The sequence below is a fragment of the Paramormyrops kingsleyae genome, chromosome 12 (assembly GCF_048594095.1).
Source record: "Paramormyrops kingsleyae isolate MSU_618 chromosome 12, PKINGS_0.4, whole genome shotgun sequence".
NCBI lineage: Eukaryota > Metazoa > Chordata > Actinopteri > Osteoglossiformes > Mormyridae > Paramormyrops > Paramormyrops kingsleyae.
Window position 1 is genome coordinate 10,262,073 of NC_132808.1, and position 26,958 is coordinate 10,289,030.

Consider the following 26,958-nt stretch of genomic DNA (forward strand, 5'->3'; position numbering starts at 1 on the left):
TACTGATTTATTTTGGAGGTAGCTACAGCACTGGCTACTTCACAATTAATATACAAAGTAGCATCTGATTTGTGCAATTTCGGTATAGCACGGAAAACAGAGTTTGTTCTCAGATTGTTATGAAAAGTGCAAACACAATTGGGTAAAGGTGTAAACCAATGGCATTGCATCCGTCGATGTGTCTAAATAACAAGACAGCCTAATTTGCACGTTGTAAGAAAATATATAAAATATATTATCAAAAATACAAAATCAGTACAATTATAATGAACTCAAACTTGCATTCTCTTCTACCGCATATGGTCACTTATCTGTAGCTGTTACAATACGGTATGGCGTAGGTGGGAAAAGAAGGTGACGATCCACCTTACGGCTTCAAGACAACAGAGGGGCTTATTGTGGAAACTAAATACACTGGGTAAACTACAAAACAAAAGGTCCACATGGGGTGGAAAGCAAATTAGGGAAACAAGAATTAACTACAAGAATATCAAAAAGGGGGAAAGAGCAACACAGGGAGCAGAGCTAGAAAAACCAAGCAGGGCAGCAACATACAGTAACTTCTCACAGAACAAAATCACAATGACTGACTGGGGAAGCTGACAAAGGCAGGCACTTAAATACACTGATACTGAGGAATATCAAAGGGCAGGTGTGCCTACAGCAGCATATATCTATAGAGACACCTATCGGTTTTTGCTGCGCTATCAAACAGTTCTACCAGGGGTGTAGCTTAATTCCTACTAGCTCGGCTTAGTTAGCAAAATGTCACCCAATAGTTCACTGTACAAGTGCGATATGCAAATGATACTCAGTAGCTCTTAAACCATAGGAAGAATATTGATATCAGCATTTAACCTTCTTATATATTAATTATGACTACTTGCCATAAACCGCATGTAGCATGTTCTGATAGCTCAGATACACCCATCAGAACATACTACCATCACTCTTTAACCTGTTTACATTGCTTAACTCTGTTTTGTTTACACTTCACAGCTTCAATTATGGAAAAAAAAATACTGAAGCACCAGGCAGACAGGTATTGTGGCAGCAGCGAAATAACACGAGGAGACACGGATTTGCACAAAGATTCTCTATATGATACTACAAGCAACAATAGAACAGAGATGAACATGGCAGACAAACGGGGGGAGGTTAGACACCAGGCGGGAAAGCTGACACACGATAGGTCATTACACAACACTAGAGCACATCAGGATTACACGTATAACACAGTTAAGGGTACACGTGATATTCAGAATCCCAAATGTTCACGCAAACAAATATATACAGCTACTTACAACAGGACATATATAAGGGCTATATACACGGCCCATGAGCATGCTGGGATATGCTAGTCTCACCGGTGCTCCAATACTTTTTCTATATTAACTATATTAAAATATTAGGGCTGTCAAAATTAACGGGTTAACATGGATTAATCCATCATCATGATTAATTTGATTAAAATTTTTAATGCAATAAACCTATCTGCAGTGCAGAATGACTCAAAATCCCTGAAATGTCTCTGTCAACCCATTTCGGGTAGTTTTGGTGCGTTCCATTTCCGAGTCGGATTCTGAGTTTTGAAGCTGGAACTGACGACATGCAGGCTCGCGTTTCTCAGAGATCCGAGAAATATCTTGGAGCATCACAGAGGATCCCGAGTTCAGAATCCAAGATGGCTGCGCCCTTTATCAACAGAAGGGAAAGTTGTAGTTTTATACTGTTTAAGCACTACTTCTCATTTGTGGCTCATTAAATCAGTCGCACATGCTATACTGTCCAACTGGATAACTGGATAAGCATGGCACACTCACACACCATTCACTCACACGTGCACACCTAAGGGCAATTTAGCAACTCCAATTAGCCTCTGCATATCTTTGGACTGTGGGGGGAATCCAGAGTACCTGGGGGAAACCCCACGACGACATGGGGAGAACATGCAAACTCCACACACATATGACCCAAGTGGAGACTCGAACCCAGGTCCCAGAGGTGTGAGGCAACAGCGCTAACCACTGCACCACCATGCCACCCCCTTGATTGTATTTATATGATATTACACAAATAAAGAGGAGTTCTTCATAAATGCTTAAGTTTGTTATTAAGAGTAAAGAATATTTAGATTTTAATGACCGCAATGAATAAATTCTAATCAATGCACTGATAAATGCAGATGATTATTGCTCAGCTATTTATCAGTGATATGGACAATTTGATTCATTTTTATTAGTGCTGTTTATGCATTTTGATGTTTCTGTTCATTCGTATTAACTCAAGAATTCAAGAGTTTAAGTTTTAATTCATTCACTTGTTTTCTATTTGAATCTACTCATATTTACTTCATAGTTATAAAATGTCTTATTTTATTTATTTTTACTTAAAACCATACATAGTTATATTTAATTAATTATATCGTTTGTAATCTGTTGCCTTAATTTTATTAATTAGATGTGGTGTATCCTTTTTTACAGTGCAGGGTGAGTGTGACCCCTGAGCATTTTGATTGGAAATCAATTGAATATAATTTGTGTGATCTTGACAGTGGACATTGGCCCTAGTAAGTTATAACACATAATCAACACAAATACTACTATGATGTGTTGTAGGAAAGGGAAATCAACTAATCCAGATATGATACTGTATAATGTCATTGTGTATCTGCTCACATGGAGACACTTCCTTTTTACGGCAGTAATTTTCATTTTTAAACATCTTGTAAACATGACTGAACTTTGTTCTGTTCTTGCTTATAATGTTGAAACGTGTGATGGTATTATTATAGGTGGGGCATAATTACTTTTGGTTTGTGGCTCCATTATAGTGCAACCAGTAAATGAGGGAGAGATTTAAGTGAAAAAGGGTCAACAAACCTGCAATGAGTATGAAACAGTATGACTATATGTGTGACTAGAGTATAGTTGTGTGTGTGTGTGTGTGTGTGTGTGTGGTAATTTGTCCTGCGGGTAACTGGCATCCTGCCCAGGGTGTACCTCAGCCTTGTGCCCAGCGGCGGGAGCCGACACCCTGGGACACAAACATAGGTGCAGGATGGGTAACAGGTGTGGCTGCAGACAGGCTGGTTGGATAAAACTAAGGAAAGACACTAAAAGCCATGAACAGGGTCAAATTTATACAAATCAGGACAACAACAACATACAACAGTAATAATCAATACAAGGCAGTGTGTGCTGGGAATACAGGAGGAGAGTGTGATACAAAAACCAGCCGGCAATTAAGAACCAGACAAAAACAAAAATCACCAAACGAGAATCACAGGTTAATCAGCTTAACCAGTCCAAAGAAACACAGTCAGGCTACTTGCTGTCTCTTAAGTTCCTATAGAGAATGATTGTGTGTGTGTGTGTGTGTGTGTGTGTGTGTGTGGGGGGGGGGGGGGGTCCAGACAGTGGTGAGATTTCAGCTTAATTAGGTACCAATCAGTCTTATAAACACTGTCCTCAAAGACTTTAAAGGACCAGGCCAATCCGTGCACTCTAATCAACCAAATATGGCCAATGCATCCCCATTAAACATCCCCAATATCCCCCGTCCCTGTTTCCCGCAATCCTGATCCTTAAACAGTGTTCAGTGGCTTGCAGAAGTATTCAGTCCCGTTGAAAGTCAATTGTCTGTAATACATACATATACACAGTTTTCTCAGACAATATTTCGTTCTTTTGCTCCAGTACATTTTCAAGCACCAAAGTAGGTCAGTTGTCTACTAACATTTAAAAATAAAAATAAAAATGTGATATGTGCTGTTTGCATAAGTAAGTATTCAAACCCCTGTCCTTTGGAAGCTCAAGGTTTACACAAATTACAAATTAATCACAAACGACACAAAGGTGACAGTTATTACACCATAATTAAACATAATTAGGTGCTACTTATATTTATACATTTACCTCAGAGGTCGGAACTTGGAACTAGGAATGATGTCACACACGGATTAAACCTAGTCCAGTACAACAAGTCGGATAACCGTTTAGCAAAACCAGGGACCTGTTTCAAAAAGCAAGATTTCTTGCTTAACTGGACAACTTGTAAGATTTAAGGTACATCAGTTTAAATGGGCCTTACCTTTGTTCATTTAAATTTAGCCGGGGCTACCTTAAATCCAACAAATTATCCAACTGTTGTTAGCCATTGTTAGCAATATCTGTTGATAACCACACATTATGTGGTGTTTTGCGCATAAAACTCCATAATACCATGTCCATGAATAGCAGTTGGAAAAATATCAAAGAGTTTGAATGTCCCATTAAACACTGTTGGATCCATCATCTGAAAGTGGAAAGTTCATCACAGCACCCAGACTCTTACTAGAACAGGCTGCTCCTCGAAACTAAGCATCAGAGAAAGAGATGAGAGTGATGAGACTGATGAGAGAAGGGTACTAAAAATCTAACCTTCACTCTCAGAAGTCTGCAATGCTCTTTGGCTGAAATCGGAGTGAAAGTACATGGGTCCATAATTTCATGAACTCTCCATAAAACAGGCCTCTACAGCAGGGAACAGCAAGAAAGAAGCCATTCCTTAAGAAGATCCACTTAAAAGTAAATATTACATTTGATACAAAGCATGAGAAAGACCCAGTTATGATATGGGAGAAGGTTTTATGGTCAGATGAGACCAAAATAGAACTTTTCTGCCAGACTTCAAAGAGGCATGTGTGGTGTTAAACTAAATCTAACCAGGCCTCAAGAAACACCATACCTACAGTGAAATATGATGGTGGCAACATTATGTTGTGGGGATGCTTTTCATGTGCTGGGAATCTTGTCAGAGTTGAAGGGACAATGGATGGACACAAATACCACAGAATATTGCAGGAGAACTTGTTCCAGTCTGCTATGAACCAATGGTTTGGGAAAAGATTCATCTTTCAACATCACAATGACCCTAAGCATGAGGCCAAAGCGACACTGGAATGGCTCAAAAACAGAAAGGTGAATGTGCTGGAATGGCTGAGTCGCAGCCCTGATCTTAACCCTATTGAGAATCTGTGGCACTATTAGAAAACTGCTATCCAGAGGTGTTGTCCCACTAACCTCGAGGATCTCTATAAATTCTTCCAAGAAGGATGGGGAAGAATCACTCCTGCACAATGTGGTACATACTCACTCCAATAGAATCAATGCTGTTATTGCAGCAAAAGGGTTCTTGACAAAATTTTCATGCGTAGGGGTTTCACTCATGCTACCACTAAATTCTTAGTTTTCTTCTTCAGTTAGATAGCTACAGAAAATGCTTTATTTTGACTGTGGAAATGTTACAGCATATGAATTTACAATAAAAATACTGAATGGACAAATATGTGTAAAAATCTTTCGTCATGCAGAAAATTATGATGCCTTTCAAGGGGGTTGAATACTGTTGCAAGCCACTGTATATATGGGTCTTTCTCCATTTTGAGTTGGAATGCATGTCACAGAGGTTTGCTGGCCTTAAAAGGCACTTAAAATATTACACACAGCTCAAAGCCTCAGTATGTACATTCATGCAGGTGATGCATGATTAAATAACACATTTTCCTCATGATTTGTTTGGTATTTCTATTCTTTTTTTATCATATTTCACAGCAGCTCGTCACACCATCAACATTAAAAGTCTGAGAAACCACTATTAATATAAAACAATATTTTTAAAAAAGGTATAACATCAAATTATGTAAGAGTTCAATTTTTCGTATATGCATCATTTACATTATGCTACATTAAAAATGTTATTTATTTTAAAAATACGTTTTTTACAGAGATTTTGACCACTGATGTTATTGGGACTCATTACATTCTAACATAGTGGTTCTTGTCCCTTTTAAACTGCTTCCTTTGCATGGTCAGGGGTCAACATAGAGAAGGCATCTGGAGGAATGCTCATTTGATTTAATTGATATTTTTATTGATAATTTATTGATATTATTTATTGATAATTTTGTTTCTCGGGCGTCGCATAACTTTTACACGTCCGTGTAAGGACTGGGTAATTTAATTTTTGTTAAAATAATACCATATAATCTGATCGTTGCACGAGTTCACTTTACTCTCCATGGTCCAGCAATTATAAAATTGTTACAGTCACTGGTGTTACACTATATACTGTATATCTGAGACTAATGTTAATGTCTCGAATTATCGGACCATTTAAAAGCTAATAATATGGAAATTATGTTTGTTAAAATGTGAGCTTCTGGAATGGAAATTGCCAATGTTTGAACTACTACTTTCTTTGTATTTTTTTTTTTTTATACCTTATAACGAAGTTTTCATTGAAGTTAACAATCAGCCACTTAACCGTGACTTGATCAGTGAAAAAACAACAATGCGATCCACCCTTTGCCGGAGTTCAGGTGTGTTGGGCGTGTTTTAACTACTGGTGTAAAGTGAAATTGAAAGTATGGCCAGAAGACGGCATTTCCTGGAGATATATAACTGCGTTAATTAAAGCGAATGTAGACTTTTTATAGAAACGGCTATTTGTATAAGAATAAAGGTGGCGATGCAGATCAGAAGTTTCAGCGTCATTTTGATCTCGTTAAAGTTCGTCATTAACTCTGATGGTATGTACATTTTGAAGACAGTTTTATGTGCCTGATAACTCGTATAATAATTTCGAAGAAATATAATTGAGTTATTCTTGTTCTGGGTGTACTGATTAATGTACCAGTATTTTCTTACCAAATATTCAACTAACTGTATTATTTAATGCTTTGTCGTCATGAAGAGATTTTATATCTCTTATCCCTGTGGTAGGTTTCCTGCTACACAGCTCTGCTGGTCCTCTAACAGCCCGGCTGGGAGGAGCTGTACTGCTGCCCTGCTTCGTGGACAGACCCCTGCCTTTGGAGGAGCTGGAGGTGGACTGGAGAAGGACTGATTCAGACACCATCGTGCACCTATTCCAGGGGGGTCAGAGCAGACCTGAATCACAAGGGGACGCCTACAGGGACAGAGCCCACTTCTTCTCTCAGGAAATCCCCAAAGGCAACTTCTCTCTGCTGCTTGACGGTGTGAGGACTGCAGATGCAGGAGTGTACAAGTGTGTGGTTTATACAGAGCAGGAGCAACGTGAAACAAGGGTGGAAATACAGGAAGTAGGCAAGTGAGACTTTCTGTTTTATGGCTTAAGACACATGGACTTGTATTATTATTTTAATTGATAATATGTTGGTGCATGTGGAGTTGGGCTGGGAAAATCTTTTAAAATAGGTATTTGAATGTAAATAATATAACAGACTTAAGACTGGAAAAAACTGGAATATTAATGATACCAAGGTTATAGGAGACAGTTTCATATGGGGGGACCTAATAATTTAAATGCAAAGGTATTTTTGGAGAGGACTGCCAATCGAAATGTCTTACCGTTGGGTTCTGCACAGGTGCACAATGAAATTACATCCTTTTTGTGCTTGAAGAGCCACCCATCAAGATGTTGTACCTTGCGTTGGAGTTAGACCTGCATGAGTCTTGCATAATTTATCTAATTTATGCACTTTTTGGTTCATACGTATTATTTTTTTTTAAAGCATTTATCAGTTTACTATCAGTATCACACTGATTTATTATCAGTGTCTTGTATGTTGTATATCTGTGGGGTAGGAGTCTAATGTATGGAAGTAAATCTGTCTCATCACAATTTGAATTTTATATGCCACTGAAATTCTAACATTGAATATTTATGCATTGGAAATATGCATCAGATTTTCTTTTGTCTCTGAACAATTTTCTATTTTGTGTCTTCAAATTTTCTATAATGCAGTTTCACTGCTACTTTTCCATGTTCACAAATTCACAATAAAACAAATTCAGGGTTTAAAGATACAAATTACAAAAAAGTCAAGTTTCAAAAATTCGAAGAGAACATTTCAAAGTTGCGTCAATTCGATGGTCCGAACTCACATGCAAAAATATGAGGTTAAAAATATGAGTTATACACCCGGGATACCAAGGCTAAGCAATCGAATCTGTGACTGCGTTCGACTTGGGCTTAGGTCTGTCTGCGGCTGACGTAACATGGAGCGAGATCTGCCGGCAGCTGCTGGGGTGAAGTATAAACTGACTGACTGACTGCAACCTACACAGTGCAATTCCCAAACTCTTAAAATGATGTTGAATAACAACTTACGAACATTTCAAATTACGAACGGCTGTTCAGAACGTATCTCATTCATAAGTTGAGGAGCGTCTGTATTAACAAGGAAAATTAACTGGTATAGGAATATTATCATAACAAAAGGGCAGGGGAATGGTGTTCAGTTGAAGTGTGTGTGTATGTGTGTGTGTGTGTGTGTGTGTGTGTGTGCGTATTGTATCAGTTCAGTGTCTCAGTGTTAAAGAGTCTGATGGCCAGTTTGGTCAGTTTCCATTCTCGTCTGTATGAGGTTGTGACATGAAATATTGTACACTCGCTGTCTCTACAGCGAGTTGCTAATTTTCACTGTATGTTGTTAGATATCTGGTAGTAGTTAGTATTTCGTAATTAGGCTTCACAATATTGGAAACAATTCATTTCTGCAATAAGTATTACATTATTTATAAAGAAAAAATTAGTTCATAAATCAATTTCTCACAAACATGTCTATTTATGAGTGATTTAAACAGCAAGGATGAAAATGATTAGGATTGGCTCTGAGAGTGCATGCAGAGATGTTGCAAAAGTAGCAGTAAACTTCAAACTAATGTTAAACATATACTAGATAATTCTGAAAAGGAGCAGTCATTAAAATTGCACAGCTTGCTAAGTTTTGTTTCCCATAACAATATAAATGTTGTAGCAAAACATAAACCCCATGCACTCTGCGAATTTTATCACCAAGATTTAGAAATACTGTTACTGTATTGAAAAATAACGTTGTTGATGAAATCAGGCAAGTCAGAATTTCAAGTACGAGTTTCATTGTACTTTGTACACATGACACTGCTTTTTATATACAGTTGTTCTGGACATCTAACTGTACCGTATATAAACACACCATCCTGTGACAAAAGGTGACCAAATTTTTGATGGCACTGCAACTCGCAGATGTGTGGCATTAATTCCTCGCATAGGTGCACAGACGACGCAGGGAATCTACGCGTGGCACCATGATGCACAGGGTCTCGTGAACCTACACAGTGCAATTCCCAAACTCATGCAGCTGCTCACGGTGCTTTCAGTAGTCCTTCTGTAGAAATATTGTGAAGATGCTGGGTAGGAGATGGGATTTCCTCAGGCTTTGAAGGAAGTAGAGATGCTGCTGGACTTTCTTGTATATGGAGCTGGTGTTGAGGGACCAGGTGAGGTTCTCTGCCAGGTAAACACCAAGGAATTTAGTACTCTTGACACAGATGAGCCGTTGATCTTCAGCGGAGAGTGGTCGTTCCTAGTTCTTCTTACAGTAAGTCAACAACCATCTCTTTTGTTTTGTCCATGTTCAGAGACCGATTGTTGCCTCTGCACCAGTCAGGTAACCACTGCACCCTCTCTTGGTATGCTCAGTCTGTCGAGATGAGCTACCTACTCTAGAGGCCAAAATTGTGGAAACACTTCCAATTTTTAGAAATTGCACAACTTTATTCAGCTGTTGCTCCAGTTATTTATTTAATAGTCAATGTATATTTCTAAACATTCTTTGATCGATTATAGAAATTTTTGCCAACATTCGTATAGTGATTTAATAAAGTGTAAAGCCAAATATGCTTGGTGTTTCCACAATTTTGGCCACTAGTGTACAGTATGTATAAATGTAGGACCAGTGCTGTGCATGAATACCATTCATTGAACTTGCTTATATTTTCGGTGAACGGTGAACTGAATGAATCAGTTTGCAATCAGTGAACATGAGTGTCATTTACTCATGAACAACACTCATGCGCCAGAAATAGAAATTGCCACTACCCAGTCCATACCACCTACCCAGTTTGTTCATTGTATGTTTATGCATGGAATTTTTTTCAAGCATATCCATTTTCTGGCATGTGTCCATTTTTTTACAAAGCTGTTCTTGCCAAAACAACTTTTGCAAGGATAACAATGTAATTTCTTTCTCTACACATTATATGCCACAAGTGAATCCCATGAGTTTATGGGTGTTTCTCAATACCAAGAATGCAAAGATCATACTTGTGGTGTCGGTAACACCAGTCTTCTGTACTTCTGTACTTGATGACATAAAACAGGTACATAAGAACACAAGCATGATCAAGTATGCATACTGAGAAACATCCTATGTTGCTAAATGCAGTTTTACTTGATATAGTACCGTGTACTTACAGAGTCAAAGAGTTATATGTTGTTTATTTGATTACAAACAAAATGCAGTTTCTCTTAATTTGAGAAAATTCAGTTATTGGGGAATAAAACAATCAGACATTGTTCATTTGATTACAAATAGCTGCCCAAGCGATGTTTTAAGAACATAAGAACATAAGAAATTTACAAATGAGAGGAGCCCATCAAGCTCGTTTGGGGAGAACTTAACTAATAGCTCAGAGTTGTTAAAATCTTATCTATCTCTGATTTAAAGGAACCCATGGTTTTAGCTTCCACTATACTAACAGGAAGATTATTCCATACTCTAACTACACGCTGTGTAAAGAAGTGCTTCCTCAAATTTGTTTTAAAATGTTCTCCCGCTAATTTCCACTTATGGCCACGAGTTCTAGTATTTAGACTAATATTGAAATAGTCATTTGGCTGAACAGCATCCAGACCCGTTAGAATATTATAGACCTGAATCATATCCCCCCTTAGTCTCCTTTGCTCAAGGCTAAACAGATTCAGTTCCGCTAACCTCTCCTCATAAGACATTCCTCTAAGACCAGGAATCATTCTCGTAGCCCTCCGTTGCACCTTTTCTAAGGCAGCAATGTCCTTCTTGAGGTATGGTGACCAAACCTGCACACAGTATTCTAGGTGGGGTCTTACCAAGGAATTATATAAGTGTAACATCACCTCCCTTGACTTAAACTCCACACACCTAGAGATATAACCCAGCATAGTATTGGCCTTTTTTATTGCTTCCCCACACTGGCGAGAGTGGGACATGGAAGCATCAACATACACACCGAGATCTTTCTCGTAATCAGCTACCTTCATAAGTCTGCATAAGTTTGCATAAGTCTACCCAGTCCACGCAACACATGTAGACTGGTTGGGCAAACTCTCATTACCCCTCCAGTATCCTTGTGAGGGTGAAGAGCTGGTCAGGATTTTGCAACCAGAATGGAATCCACATTGTTCCTCCTGGATCCGAGGTTCGACCAACCCAAGGAGGCAGAGGATTGTGATCCCCCTGATACTGGAAGACATCCTTCAGTCCCCTTTATTAAAGGTTGGTGCTACCACCCCAAACCAAATGCTCTGTCCCCAACGTCTATGCAGTTTGAAGGGCATGTCAGTCAAAACAATCCAAGAACATGAAGAGCTTCCAATAACTCAGGGCAAATCTCATCCACCCCCAGAGACCCTGACCCTAACCCTAACCGCAAACAGTTTATTGGCTACTTCAGTAACCTCAGCCCCAGAGATGGGCAAGTCCCCCTCTGAGTCTTCCACCTCTAGGCATATCAGTGTGATTTAGGAGGTTCTCAAAATATTCTTTCTGCTGCCTGACTTTATCCCCATTTGCAGTAAACAGTTCCCCATCCCCACTGTAAACAGCATGGGTAAAGCCCTGCTTCCCCCTCCTGAGTTGCCTGATGGTTTGCCAGACTTTTTTCGAGGCCGACCGAAAGTCCTTCTCCATGGCCTCACCAAACTCCTCCCACAATCAAGTTTTTGTTTTTCAACTGCCAAAGCTACTCTCTGCTTGGCCTGCTGGTACCTGTTAGCTGCTTCAGGTGTCCCACAAGCTAACCAAGCTCCAAAAGCCTCCTTCTTCCGCTTGGCCAGCCTCCAAGCTCTCACATTTGACCCCCCCAAAAAAAAAAAATTAATCACCACCTTATCAGGGGTTTGTGTGACTCTGTTAACGTAGGAGCTATGTTGTCGACTAAGTGTGACCCAGAAAATCCTAATGATGATGTACAATATAGTGAAGAATATATAATAACACATTTTTATTTATTTAGCTACCAGCAGGGCAGAGATGCCTGCATCAACAACAAAAAGGTGTTCAAATTGTGGCTTGAAATTAAAACATCAAAACAATGACATTAGAGAGGGAGGTTCTGAAGCATACAATTGTTTTACGTTTAGCCAATGACATCATACAATCAAATGTTTCAGTTTAGGCCAGAGGTGGCCAATCTTATCCACAAAGGGCTGGTGTGTATGCAGGTTTTCGCTGCAACTCCCTAATTAGATTACTAATTAGAGGACTGATTGGCTGGAGTCCTCACACCTGGGTTTGAACAGCTGACCTACAGGTTATCCCAAAAACCTGCATACGCACCGGCCCTTTGTAGATGAGATTGCCCACCCCTGGTTTAGGCTGTCTAACTTGGTATGGACAGTATATGATCATACCATCATACTGTCCATAAAAGATACCACGTTATATGGCATTTTTATGGGATTTTCCAAAGCAATGATACTGCCGGCAAAATCCGAAGTTACCAGGCTCTACATTACAGGTTTTTGGGACTTGATGTATCATTGCATTATTCATCTGAGTGTCAAAATTTAAAGAAAATGATGTATGTTAAAATGGAAGCAACCTCAAATATACAAATTATCTCCTTAGACAGCAGGGGAAAACACACATATATTAGGTTGCCAGATTGTATGACTCTCCCTGTTCTTGTTCCAGAACGGCTGGTGGTGACGGGTGCAGATGAGCCTGTCTATGCACATGCTGGAGAGGATGTGACTCTCAGCTGCTCTGTGGACACCCATGGTAATGTGACAGAGCTTCAGGTGAAATGGATAAAGACAGATGATGACAGCGACATCTTGGTACTTCTGTATGATGAAAGAGAGAGCAGACCACAGTCTCAGCATGACAGATACTCTGGAAGAGCTGAATTCTTCACTGAGGAAATTCCCAAAGGAAACTTCTCAATGAAACTGAGGAAAGTCAGGACTGAAGACATAGGAGAGTTCAGGTGTGAAGTCCACTCAAATAATGATTCTGCAAGTACAACTGCCAGGATAGCAGCACTGGGTGAGTCACTGGAAGGACTGGTTTTAACATGCATCTCAGCATAGTTTTGGGTGATTAAATCACATTTTCATTCCCCTGAGGGTCAGTGGTTCTACTGCAAATGGATCTTTATGCAAATGCCATAGGGTTTAATCTACTCAATGTACAGTAACAGTAGAAATGGTCAAATTTAGTTCCGTTGTAAAGACACAAAATGCATTAAATGAATGAATATTTGATTCAGGCTTCAGCTTTAGTGCAATTTAGTGTTTTTATTAACTGCACATTACATTTTATAACTGGATAATACAGTTAAACAGCCCCTTGTAACATGTTGTGTACATATATCCAAATCATATATGGGAATATGAAAAATCAGACAAACAGCCTATTTTAGAAAATGACTAATGGAATGTAATTCTGAATATTTTAGGTTATTCCTCCCTGCATTGGCTGATTCTGGGGCTCTGCATCGCTGTCACACCTGCAGTCCTACTTACTGGTGCTTTATCTGTCAGGCATTTAATAAGGGGAGGTAAGTGTAGCATCTGCTCTGTCATTTCTAGTAATTTTGATGACATCAGTGGATCCATGTTTGAAACCACTTATCCTGTAGAGGGCATCTCAGCAGACATGGGGCATCATGCAGGACTGTATCTACACAGGGTGCCTGTCCATTGCAGGGCTTAACTGTGATGTCATTAACATACTTTGATCCTGTGTCTCTGGTAACAAACACATATGTGTGAATATAAATAATTTCAGAAAGTTTTATTACTGCAAACCCCAGCAAACTAAAACAATGAACCAAAGCTGATGTCCTCATTGAATTTATACTAAGAATAATGCAGGAGCTGCATCTGGTGAGACTGACAGTCTGTACTGGGTGTCTGTAGGTGAGCATGCAGCAGAATGACCATCTGAGGACAGCTGTAGGTCATTAAACTTTGCATAAGTCTTCATCTAATGTTACAGAGCATGTGGTTAAATTTGGTTCTATTTTCTATCTATAGATGAAAGCAAACAGGCTCTGTTGAGTCACTGTTCACATGTCACAGCTCCACCAATCATGGTTTCCGCTGCATTCATCCTGTGGGGTGTAACTGAAGGTGAGCCCATTGAATATGGTTTAAAGAATGCTTTAAAGATTTGATTAATCTTTTTGTTAACCTTTTATCAGGTGTGCCATATACACAAGCACACACCAACATACACACATAGAAACTAATTGAATTAAACTTATGTATTAATAATTCAGTTATGAATGTACTTTAAGTGGCTTCTACGAAGAAAAGCTTTGTGTATACAGTAAGTGACTTTTTATTCCTTTTAATGTCCAATAGGCTACAATATATTCAATTTCGATAGGTTAAAATTTCAAAATTTGACCTCTTTGTGGCACCCCTAAATAATTTCTGATTAGGTTAAATTTTTTTCTCTGAGAACAACTTACCTATAGGAAACTTTTTGGAGGGTGAGACTTATACTTTTCAACAGGTTTAGTTTTTTGGGACATTTTTATTGTACACTCACCTAAAGGATTATTAGGAACACCTGTTAAATTTTTCATTAATGCAATTATCTAATCAACCAATCACATGGCAGTTGCTTCAATGCATTTAGGGGTGTGGTCCTGGTCAAGACAATCTCCTGAACTCCAAACTGAATGTCAGAATGGGAAAGAAAGGTGATTTAAGCAATTTTGAGCGTGGCATGGTTGTTGGTGCCAGACGGGCCGGTCTGAGTATTTCACAATCTGCTCAGTTACTGGGATTTTCACGCACAACCATTTCTAGGGTTTACAAAGAATGGTGTGCAAAGGGAAAAACATCCAGTATGCGGCAGTCCTGTGGGCGAAAATGCCTTGTTGATGCTAGAGGTCAGAGGAGAATGGGCCGACTGATTCAAGCTGATAGAAGAGCAACTTTGACTGAAATAACCACTCGTTACAACCGAGGTATGCAGCAAAGCATTTGTGAAGCCACAACACGCACAACCTTGAGGCCGATGGGCTACAACAGCAGAAGACCCCACCGGGTACCACTCATCTCCACTACAAATAGGAAAAAGAGGCTACAATTTGCACGAGCTCACCAAAATTGGACAGTTGAAGACTGGAAAAATGTTGCCTGGTCTGATGAGTCTCAATTTCTGTTGAGACATTCAAATGGTAGAGTCAGAATTTGGCGTAAACAGAATGAGAACATGGATCCATCATGCCTTGTTACCACTGACATGCCACATGCCTTGTTTCCCATTCTGACATTCAGTTTGGAGTTCAGGAGATTGTCTTGACCAGGACCACACCCCTAAATGCATTGAAGCAACTGCCATGTGATTGGTTGATTAGATAATTGCATTAATGAAAAATTTAACAGGTGTTCCTAATAATCCTTTAGGTGAGTGTATATTAGTGCTGTCTAATGATTAAAATTTTTAATCAGATTAATCACAGGGTTGCTGTGGATTAATTTTGATTAATCATGATTAAATATCATTCAATTTTAATCTATATTAATCACATTTCATTTTGCATGAGCAAACAGACTCGAAAAAAAAGGGAATATATATGCACTTAACATGTTTATTGAACATCTTGAACACGAGTCGGATGCATTCCATCTGCCACAGAAGTGCAATACCATGGACCCATATCAAAAAGCAAGATTTTTTGCTTAGCCGGACAACTTGTTGGATTTAAGGTACCTCAGTTTAAATGGTCTTTATCTTCATTCACTTACAATTAGCAGGAACTACCGTAAATCCGACAAATAATCCGATTTGTCATGAAATCCAATTCAACCCGGTTAATTGCCATTGTTAGCAATATCACTCGATAACACATTACGCGGTGCTTTACGTATAAAACTCCGTAGCAACACGTCCACAGATAAGTTGGACGGTATAGTGCGTGCGACCGATTTAATGAGCCATAAATGAGAAGTAGCGCTTAAACAGTATAAAACTACAACTTTCCCTTCTGTTGATAAGGAGCGTAGCAATCTTGAATTCGGGATCCTCTATGCTGCTCCGAGATATTTCTCCTATCTCCGAGAAACGGGAGCATGCATGTCGTCACTTCTGGCTTCAAAACTGGAATCTGACTTGGAATATGAGTTCCCAGGGCAAATGGAATTCACCAAAACTGCCCGAAATGGGTTGACAGAGACATTTCAGGGATTTTGAGTCATTCTGTGCTGCAGATGGGTTAATTGCATTAAAAATTTTAATCAGATTAATCATGATGATGGATTAATCCACGTTAACCCATTAATTTTGACAGCCCTAATATATATATATATATATATATATATATATATATATATATATATATATATATATATATATATATATGAGAGAGAGAGAGTTTTGGATAAAAAGGTAAAAAGGTCTACTAAAAAAAACATAACGTTAACTGTTCCCAGGATCCACAGAAGAGGCTGTTACTTGTCCTGCCATCAGTCTGCTGTGTATCTTGGTGCAGTTTTATTTGGCTCCATATAGGAAATTCCTTACAGGTATGTTTGTTTACATATTTTCATGTTTCCAATTCAGTTTCCTACACTTCATATATTAAAGGAGATTGTCTCATCCATTGTCCAACCCGCTTATCCTACTGGGTCGCAGGGGGTCACACACTCGCACACTATTCACTCACACATGCACACCTAAGGGCAATTTAGCAACTCCAATTAGCCTCTGCATGTCTTTGGACTGTGGGGGGAAACCGGAAAATATTCGTTACATTCTCTAAAATGTGAAGATATTTTAAACTTCATTTTACATCAGGTATGAATTAGCAGACTAGATTCTCATTGCGGGTCCATTTGTCTTAAGCAGCAATGGAGCCAAAAAAGTTGCGAGTGAAAATCAAATAAGGAGAATTAAAAACACATAAAAAGGATGAGCAAAAAAGTTGTGTGGGAGTGATTTAGTGAAATAGTTACCATGACGAGTCAATGCTGGGAATGTCATATGTAACATGGTATTAGTATTCTTAATGGTCTGTATTTGGGAAGATATAGTGAATTTTATTTTATAGAGATACTGTAATCGATTAGCTTCAATATGCCAGCCTTTGTTTGGACTGCTGAATGCATCATGTTTTATTATTTATTTATTTTGGGCTGTAGCCAAATGTTGAACTTGAAATCCTTCTTCTGAGCTCCTATACCAGGCTGGCACATGGTTGAGATTGGGATGCTCATGGTGGGCACTATCTCTGTGATTCCCTTCTCTCTTGCCTTGAACAAGCTCACAAAATCTGCTGAACCAGAGTGCAAAAATCCCAAAAAAAAACTGTTCAATGCCAGCCGCTAAGATGGTCCTTGGCTATGAGTCAAATTTAAAAATGGCATTCACCCTTTTATCTTGTGACGTATTGTAAGATAGTATTCCCGGCAATATGTTTTGTAGTTTAATTGATGTTAAGAGTTTGCTCAACAAGATCAAAGTCTGGAAAATTGAAAAAAATATGAAGATATTTCTTGATAGAACCATACAGCCTGCAAATATTATTCTTTGTATGCTTTTGCTAGTCAAAAGTTAAAAGAACAGCTCTGAGAAGCTACTTAAATATTTATGTTTAAACCATTATACATGTATCAACAATTACATCACTGAAAAGTGAACATTAAAAGAGTCACAAATATCAAATTTCTCACAATAACCGACAGTGTCTAGTTTCATATCAGATGATTCTTAGAACAGTCAGGCTGGTATTCTTTATGATACTGAATGACCTGGAGCAGATATTGATTTTGGTTTTCCTTCCTAGTGAGAATCGAATTGTATTCTTCAATTAGTGAAGCACCTTGTTCTACATTGTTATTTACAATGGTCAAGAGGTGGACAACATGAAGACCAGTTTTATAATCCTAACTCCCTCCACTGCTCCATATCAATGGCAGAGCCCATACGTTTTGTATTGTTACTTCATTTATTTACTCACTTGTTTTGTAACATTCCATTTATTTTATTTACTTGTGTTGTTTATTGTCTCTTCTTTTTTCCATTTCAAACTGGCATTCCAAATTAATGGGTGTGGGGGCAGTAATTAAGATGTTAACAATCTTAAAAATCAAATGAATGATCCGAGAGAGTAACCAGTATTACCAAAGGTGGATTCCTAAACTAGGCTGTACCCATTAAAGCTGCTTGAGCGACCTCTAAACATGCTTGAAAAATCGTCAAAAAAATCCTGAAATGTTTTCTTATATAAGATAAGATTAGAGGGTGAGAACTAGCATTTTCGAATTCTAATATTTAAGGAGCACCCTAGCTAGCCACCCATCAGAGCATTTATGGATGACATAACAGTCACCACAGAGTCAGTCCCAGGATGCTGCTGGATCCTTGACAGCCTGAAAAGCTGATGGGGTGGGTGCGGATGCAGATCTAGCCAGCTAAATCTATATCAATGGTGCTAAGGAGAGGGAAGGTGGATGACAAATTCCGGTTCAGAATTGCAGGTACTACCATTCCAACCATCACATACAAACCTATTAGGAGCTTAGACAAAGTGTTTGACAGCACATTGATGGACATGGCAGCCATCAAGTCCACCTGCACTGAGTTGGATGGCTGGCTGAGATCAGTGGACCAGACTGGCCTACTGGGGTAATTTAAAGCAGGGCTGTACCAGTATGGTATTCCTCCAAGAATCCTGTGGCTACTCAAGGTTTACGAAGTGCGAATCTCGACAGTAGAGACCTTGGAGAGGAAAGTCAGCAGCCACCTCTGGAGATGGCTAGGCTTCCCAAGCATACAGCTTATACTGTAATGTGGGTCACAGAGGCTTTTACTTTGAATAAGGATCTTCTGCTGCTAATGTGTGTGAAATGATCATCTAACAGCTCATGATCAGATATGATGAATTTTAGAACATAAGAACATAAGAACTATACAAAAGAGAGGAGGCCATTCGGCCTATCGAGTTCGCTTGGGGAGAACTTTAATAGCTCAGAGTTGTTAAAATCTTATCTAGCTCTTATTTAAAGGAACCCAAGGATTCAGCTTGCACTACGTTATCAGGAAGACTATTCCATACTCTGACTTCACACTGTGTAAAGAAATGCTTCCTTAAATCCAGTTTGAAATGATCTAATTTCCACCTATGGCCACGAGTTCTTGTATTTGAACTAATACTGAAGTAACTATTTGGTTGAACAGCATCCAAACCCGTTAGGTTAATTTGTCCTTAAGGAATGAATGGTCATTAATGGTCTGACATTGTGAAATATTTTTTTATAATTAGGGGTAACTAGTGTGATGGGCTGAATGCAACATATGTAAAATTATGCCATTTTAATTTTATTTCTAATTAAACTCTTGCTTTCATTTTGCAGTTTCATGGCAGAATATTATAATCCTCACTCTGAGAACTGCATTTCCCATCATTATGGTTGGCGTCCTAACAGGTAAGTTTAAGTGTAACTAATGGATATGAATCATTAAAGTAAAGCAGGATAAAGCAGCAGCTCCTGGTAAAATATTAAACACACTGTGGTGCATCTTTGAAGATGCCAAACATACTTCAGTCTTTTAGCACATGCTGCTTATTTTTCATCTCATTACTGTACAGACTTCAGGTGATTTTATTGTTCTCGGCACCTCAGGCTTTAAAATACCTTTAAATCAGAGCTCGATTCCCCCCTGAATCCCCAGCTTACTCCCCCATGCAGTAACCCAGCTAAGAGGGACGGTCCTTAGCAGGGTGGGTAAGACAAGGACCTGTAACCTGAAGTTTTCCAGCCCAAGTCCTGGGAGAAGCTCAGCCTGTTTACCTTTAGACAGGTCTTGAACCTGAACTGCTCCAGTGCCCAGGGTGGTTTTAAGTAGCTAAGAAATGAGGTTTATTTAAAATAATAATAAGCAGAGGAAGAGCAGCATGAAGCAGCTGCTCTACAGCTCTGCAGGCCTGGAGATTCCTGTCAGCACCTGGACCAGAGGGAGGCTGATGGATTAAGGGAGTAAACTGTCTTTGTTTAGGCTGAGGGCAGTTTGGCTGTATAGCTGTTTGGAAGCATGATTTAGGCTGAATAATGTCTCCCAGCCAAACACCCTCACTGACTTTTCATGACGCTTATTAATCTGCTTCCTAACCTGTGTGACTCTATGGGTTAGAACTTAACCGCAGGCTGATCCTGCTCTCTGATCCTTACTTGCACATTAAATTTGGACAAAAGCATAAAGCTAAGTAAATGATCCACTGAATGCATTTGTATGTTTTCCTGTGTCTGACATTAATTACATGGTGACTGACTATTATTACCTCATTTCAGGTTCTCTCATTGAGTTTTCAGCAAAATATTCCCCAACTCCAGCTGAGAAAGCATTACTTGGAGGCATTTTTAGTGGAATTGTATTTATGTTCATCTTTTTTCTTGCATTCCGAAGTAAGTATGTTTATAAGTGGATTTCGGGAATATTGCACTAGAATTACACATAGAGGTTGATTTACATGATTTAAATTTGTGTAATATCTATTTTGTTCACTGGTTAATCTGTATCCAAGGTCCACCTTCTCTGTGTCTGTGTACAGTCTGCATGTGCTCCCCATGTCATGTGGGTTTGAGTCCCCCCTCCTCTGTCTGTGTACAGTCTGCATGTGCTCCCCATATCATGTGAGTTTGAGTCCCCCTCCTCTGTGTCTGTGTGCAGTCTGCATGTGCTCCCCATGTCATGTGAGTTTGAGTCCCTCTCCTCTGTGTCTGTGTGCAGTTTGCATGTGCTCCCCATGTTATGTGGGTTTGAATCCCCCTCATCTGTGTCTGTGTGCAGTCTGCTTGTGCTCCCCATGTTATGTGGGTTTGAGTCCCCCTCCTCTGTGTCTGTGTGCAGTCTGCTTGTGCTCCCCATGTTATGTGGGTTTGAGTCCCCCTCCTCTGTGTCTGTGTGCAGTCTGCTTGTGCTCCCCATGTTATGTGGGTTTGAGTCCCCCTCCTCTGTGTCTGTGTGCAGTTTGCATGTGCTCCCCATGTTATGTGGGTTTGAATCCCCCTCATCTGTGTCTGTGTGCAGTCTGCTTGTGCTCCCCATGTTATGTGGGTTTGAGTCCCCCTCCTCTGTGTCTGTGTGCAGTTTGCATGTGCTCCCCATGTCATGTGGGTTTGAGTCCCCCTCCTCTGTGTCTGTGTACAGTCTGCATGTGCTCCCCATGTCATGTGGGTTTGAATCCCCCTCCTCTGTGTCTGTGTGCAGTCTGCATGTGCTCCCCATGTCATGTGGGTTTGAGTCCCTCCTCTGTGTCTGTGTACAGTCTGCATGTGCTCCCCGTGTCATGTGGGTTTGAGTCCCCCTCCTCTGTGTCTGTGTACAGTCTGCATGTGCTCCCTGTGTCATGTCAGTTTCCACCAGCTACTCCAGTTTCCTCCAGCAGCCCAAAGTCTCCCTCTCAGGGTAATTGGTGTCTGTAAGTTGCCCATAGCATGTGACTGTGTGTGTATGGCCTCCCATCCAAGCTGTACCTCTGCCCTGTGCTGCTTGGGAGAGGCTCCAGGCCCCCAGTGATCCTGTCCAGGATGGCTGGATGGATATGAATCTATTTCAAGATGTATGATATAACCCCCCCTCCCACAGCAGAGGCACATTGACCACTATTTTCATCAAAGATGTATTTGTCGGGGTGGGGGACCAGCATCTCCCTTCATAGTTGTGGCAGCACCCTTTAATACCCCTTTTAAATTTGCAAATTATGCTTTTGTACCACAATGTCTGACATAAGATTTAATCCCTGAACCCCCTGGTCACGGCTGTGCAGATCAGAGTCTTGAACACAGGACAATGAACACAATTTTTTTTTTATTCTCTGTCTGACTTGAATTTTACAGTAACTGACTTCATTCTCCCCCCTTTCAGTTGTCCACTTTGTGGTTTGGACAAAATTTTCAGAAGAGAATGAAAAAAGAGAGAAAATACTTAACTACATAGCAGGAATAACTGGAATTATATTCCTCGTCATCTCAGTTTCATCTATAAGTAAGTCTGTGTATAAGTTCCCATGTGTGCTGTTGGCATGTTCTCCCCGTGTTTACAGTGGTTCCCTCCATGCAGGGGTGTCATGCACCTTATTTTTTGTGGGGGGGCAGCTTCATAGGCAACATACACTCACTGGCCATTTTATTAGGTTCAGCTGTTCAACTGCTTATTGAAGAAAATATCTAATCATCCAATCATATGTCAGCAGCACATTGTATAAAATCATGCTGATACAGGTCTGGAGCTTCAGGTAATGTTCACATCAAACACCAGAATGGGGAAGAAAGGTGATTTATGTGACTTTGAATGTGGCATGTTTGCTGGTGCCTGACGGGCTGGTGTGAGTATTTCAGAAATTGCTGATCCGCTGGCATTTTCATGCACAACCATGTCTAGGGTTTACAGAAAATGGGCCTAAAGAAAAACATCCAGGGAATGGCAGTTCTCTGGGCAAAAATCCCGTGTTGGTTTTTGAGAATTTTTAGTGCTGAAAAGGACCTTTCATTGCTATGAGAGGAGACTGGCAAAGTGATAATAAGCAGGTGTAATAAGCCTAAATCTAGGTAGGCTTTCAGAAGCATGTTTTCCACAACAACTGTATAAAGACCCAAGGAATTTGGAGGACTTTGTTCTTATTGTAATCTGTGTATGAACACCTTGTACTCTTCTACTTCTTCCTTCTGGGGTATGTGCAGCATGACTGACCATGTCTGTAATGCCCTGTATTACTACAAAGAAAAAGTTACCTCTTAACTCATCTTTCGGAGTAAGCTTGGTCTGATTCTGCCTGACTTCATCTTGCTTCTTTAATACCTTCCTACTCCTCTTTACCTCCCACTGAACATTGATCTATCAGGCTATAGTGTCTGTTTCCTTCCATATTTCCTCAAACACCTCCTCAGTCCCCAGCTGATATACCTCCAATCTGCAGTCACACACCAGTCCTACAGCTGTGCCGATGTCCATATCTTCTCTTTGGACATAGTTTGATAGGACACCAGTCACTGAGGATTCTGTACAAAGCCACCAGCTGCACCCAAAACTCAGTCAGTGAACTTTCTTAGGCCCAGTATTGTACCTGAGGGGTCACAATCAAAACTATTCCTTGTCTGTATCCAATACACAGTCACCACTACAGGAGCGATGGACAGACAAACACTGCAATTACTAATCCTGGAAGTCCATCTTCTCACACTAAGAACATGCAGAATTTTGTATTTCCCTGTCCCTGACTCTCTCACTACTTATTGAGCCTCAATAAAAAGGCCATGTTGCTTCACAGAGCCCCTCATGAAAGTAGAAACACCAAAGGAATTACATGAAGCTGAAGCTCATGTCCACAGCAACAAGGGTCAGTCTCTGGGCAAAGCAAAGCATTAAACAGGCCTCCTCATTGTTCTCGTCCTGGGTATGATGTTAATCTACATCCAGCCCTATAAGGAGGTCCTCCAACTTACAGGGAATAATTTGGGGGGTTGTGACAGGATTGGCACTCCAGCTACCAGAAAAACTCACACTGGTCCATTCGGACTAGTGTGGTGCTGAGGTAACACCTGTCACATGGCTGTATTTCAGGTTCTCATCCCTGAGGTGGTTTGTCGTGTGATGGGTGTGGCAACGCTCTGTAATCAGTGCCTGCTCCTAACCTCTCATTGTTCTCCTGTATGACAGCTTGCACACCTCTGTAAATGGCTGACAGAGCAGCACAGCCAGTGTAGCCCTGCCTCTTATATTGTTGGTATACAGGCCAAAGTTTATGTCTGGCTAAGACATTTGGCAAGACCAGCTCCAGCTGTGTCCTTTACATGGAGTAAATCAATAAGACACTCTTGAATCTTTGCTCTGTTGTCAACATATCATAAAATTACACCAGGTCCTGCGTATATCAATTCATACTTACAGTGCACTTACTGTCCACATACAAGGCACACAGAGAGATACTTGGCTTTGTTCACTTCCTCACTAATATCCCTCCACCTTGTTTGCTGCACAGTCTGGAGTAGCAGCAATTTCATCTCACTGCTGGTGTAACAGGACATTCATGCATGTGACAAATAAAAATCTGAATCTTGACCTCATTTGTCACAAACAAAGTCCTCTGATTCTGGTTACTTGCAGAGAGGCACTGGGGACACATTTTGCTTCTCTTTTGCCAGGTCCAGGTGTGTATGCAGTGTGTCATCATATCTGCTGACCAATGCTGTGATTTCTCTAAAGTCTCAGCTGATCTAAAGTGCTGGTTACATCTGCTAATCTAAGGACATCTTTGTATCTTTCCTTTGTTTTGTGTCCAATCTGTTTGTCTATCTGTTGTGACAGTTACTCTTAAATAAAGGGGCGGCTCATGTTCCTCCCTCTTTTTGCAGTTACCACGATGCTTTTGGGGAGCCCTGTGCCTTGCAAACCCCTTTCTGCCCGCAGTGCTGCCTTCCAATGCTTGAATCCACCAACTGATAACACTGTAACAAAAAGTTTACTTGTTCTTGTTCCTGGACAGAAAGTCTTATTTCCCAATTGCCTGTGACGAAAGAAAAATTGGACTATGCCAGTTTTTCTCTTCAAACTTTACTTTATTATTATTTATTTATTCAAACTTTGCTTTTGTGACCTGGGTAATGTCAAATTTACCTGTTATTCAGAACAATCCAAGTAGATTCCATGCTATAGAGCCCCTAAAGGGACATGGGCAAACATAAAAAAGTGGCCGAAGTGGTCAGTGGTCTTGGAATCTCCCAGCATTGTGATTGACATCAAAGGATTTTTTTGTTTGTCCATGTCCCTTCAGCTGCTCCATACATACTGTGCTGAGTGGCTGATACAGGATTTTCTAGAACTTACAAGAATTTTCAAGAGCGTTCTAAAATGTTGTAAAACTTAATAGAATTTTCAAGAACCTTTTAGAATTTTCTAGAACTCTCCATAGCCTCCACTTCTCTAGCTGCCTAAGTGAACCTGTAGATCTATTTTTTGGAGATGGCATCAAGAAGCTGCAAGCAGTTTCCAGATGCATTCTGCTACAGTATGTACGTGGCCAGTTTATCAAGACAAGAGCGAAAAAGAACTCAGCGATAGCATCTGCTACAGCGTGTGATGCCTACAAGGCATATTTTGAGGATCAAGACAAACCTTGGGTACCTCATTACGTTACAATCACAAATCTCAAAGAACTTATAAACATTTTTGTTCATTTTTAACTAACTTTAGTATAAATACCTGGAAATCTTGATTCATGTGTTGTTTTATTCAGCCCTTATGTAAATGAAAATGTGCAAATTTGCTAGTTTTTACATAGAAAATGGGTTCATTTCTAAGTTTCATTATCCAGGTCACAAAAGCAAAGTTTGGGATAGTCTCACCATGGAACTGTACTTGAGAAGTGGTCTATGGATGGATGGATGTATTTATTTTGTTTGTTTCAAATGAGGTAGCGAGGGGTCATTGCACACAGGAGGATCGGACAAGCAGGGCATGACACATCTAGTTTGCTCTGGCCCCTGGAATTTCAGAAATTGGCATCATGGATTGTTAAAATATTTATTCACTATTAATATGTACATTTAGGGATGGATGATTAGATGTCCAAGCCAAACCATCTGGGATGTGCTTTTCATACCAAAATGTTCAATAAGGGATTCAAACCCAGAACCCCCAGGTGACAGGCCTGTGCAGGACCAGTGAACACATCTGTCTTTGTACTCTGTCTGACATGAATTTCATGGTGACTGACTCTATTCTTACTTCATTTTAGTTGCTGTCAGTGTTTATCTGGAAAAATTTTATTCAAATGCAACTTGGAAAGAACAACTTGGAACATTTTTAACTTTATTAATGTTTCCAATCATCATGATTCTATTGCCAAGTAAGTAGGTTTTCAGGTTAATGTATTTATTTAAAATTTGTTTTAGACTTTGAAACTTCAAGAACACTAGAGCAGAATTAGGTATAGAGGTGTTTATTTTCTATATTGTAGTGAATCAAACACAAAACATTAAACTGCATTTGAATATTGCATTTGAATGACATCGATACTTAAAAGTGTAATTTCCATAATTAGTATAAGCACAACTTGGTTCCTATGATGCAATACCCAACTGAAACACTCTTGTTTAACCTTTCAAAAGCCATTTAAATCTGCTTTTTAAACTGCTGTGCACTTTTAGTACAGTGTTCAAAGTGGGATTCAAGCCTAGAACCCCACCAAGTGACAGTGCTGTGCAGGATCGATCATTGAACACATCTGTTTTTTTGCTTTGTGTCTGATGACTCAAACCTATCTTCTCTTACTTCAGTTGGTCTCAGTGTGTATCAGATAATAAACTTCCGAAGGATGGGAGGAACAGAACGACTTAGAGACATTCTTGCAATCATGGCTTATTTCATGTGTAAGTATATTTGGATTTATTTGTTCATTTTAACATTTATGTCCATTGGCATATTAAGAATTCTGACTAGAATGAGGTTTAGAGCTGTTTCATTTTCCGTGGCACACAGGCCCAGTGAGCAGCACTGCTGCTTCTTAACTCCAGGGCTGGGGGTTCGAGTCCCACCTCTGCTGTTTGTGTGGCATTTGCAGGTTCTGGTTTTTGACAGATAACATCCGACATTTTACCAAGTAGGATGTTATTGTATGGACCTGATATAGGGTAACATGTAGGGTGTACAGGCTGGGGGGGGGGGGCACCTGGCTGCCATGCGGGATGGTCCAGGATCCCCCCCCCCCTCCCCCAGCCGACATGCTCTGGCCCCCACCTTCATCATGCCACAGGGTTCCGAGGGACCATAGATCTGACCTAAAAGGGCATTAGACTCCTTGGCCTGTGTTCTGAGCCCCGCTGCCCTCGGATCGTGGGCCTTACTGTGCATGACCTCACAGTGCAGTCGGGCCCTGGGGACGGCAGGATTTA

The 26,958-nt window shown here is 40.1% G+C and overlaps 1 protein-coding gene and 1 long non-coding RNA gene across 2 annotated transcripts in view; both read left to right on the forward strand.

Moving 5' to 3' along the window:
• The window catches only part of LOC111837206 (uncharacterized), a 118,957-nt gene that overhangs the window by 72,928 nt on the left and 19,071 nt on the right, over nt 1-26,958 (forward strand). The gene's annotated exons all lie outside the window — the stretch shown is intronic.
• On the forward strand, nt 6,401-7,828 carry LOC140593615 (uncharacterized). Its single transcript, XR_011994029.1, has 2 exons — nt 6,401-6,571; nt 6,765-7,828. It is a non-coding gene; the product is annotated as an uncharacterized lncRNA (long non-coding RNA).